This window comes from Halyomorpha halys, unplaced genomic scaffold (assembly GCF_000696795.3).
Source record: "Halyomorpha halys isolate HHAL.00 unplaced genomic scaffold, Hhal_1.1 Scaffold125.1, whole genome shotgun sequence".
Classification (NCBI taxonomy): domain Eukaryota; kingdom Metazoa; phylum Arthropoda; class Insecta; order Hemiptera; family Pentatomidae; genus Halyomorpha; species Halyomorpha halys.
Genome location: NW_027108888.1, coordinates 58,824 through 59,275, shown reverse-complemented (window position 1 = coordinate 59,275; position 452 = coordinate 58,824).

The window sequence follows — 452 nt, the reverse complement described above, 5'->3', positions numbered from 1 at the left end:
TTTACATATTTATCTGATTTCTTAGATAATTTAAATTATTTTTTAGATATATTATATAATATTTAGTTTGCGTGATCCAATACCATGTACAATCCATAAAGTCGATAGACTAATAATAACTATACTATATAACTATAATAAAACTGATAAATTAATAAATTTAATTACGTTTAACCAAGAGGATTATTATTTTTTGTTTTATTTTATTTATTTATTTTTTAATAATTAATAAATCAAGTTATGTTCAGACAGGAGGATTAGTTATTATTTTTTTCTATTTATATCTAATAATTAATAGATCAAATTATGTTTAAACGGGAGAACTATTTTTTACTTTTTGTTATTTTATAATTTATTATACCTAACTATAAATGTAAGTAATATATATCTTATACATTTAACGTTTGTTAGACTTATCCGTTAATGTGTAATTATTTTCCAATATGTTTAGT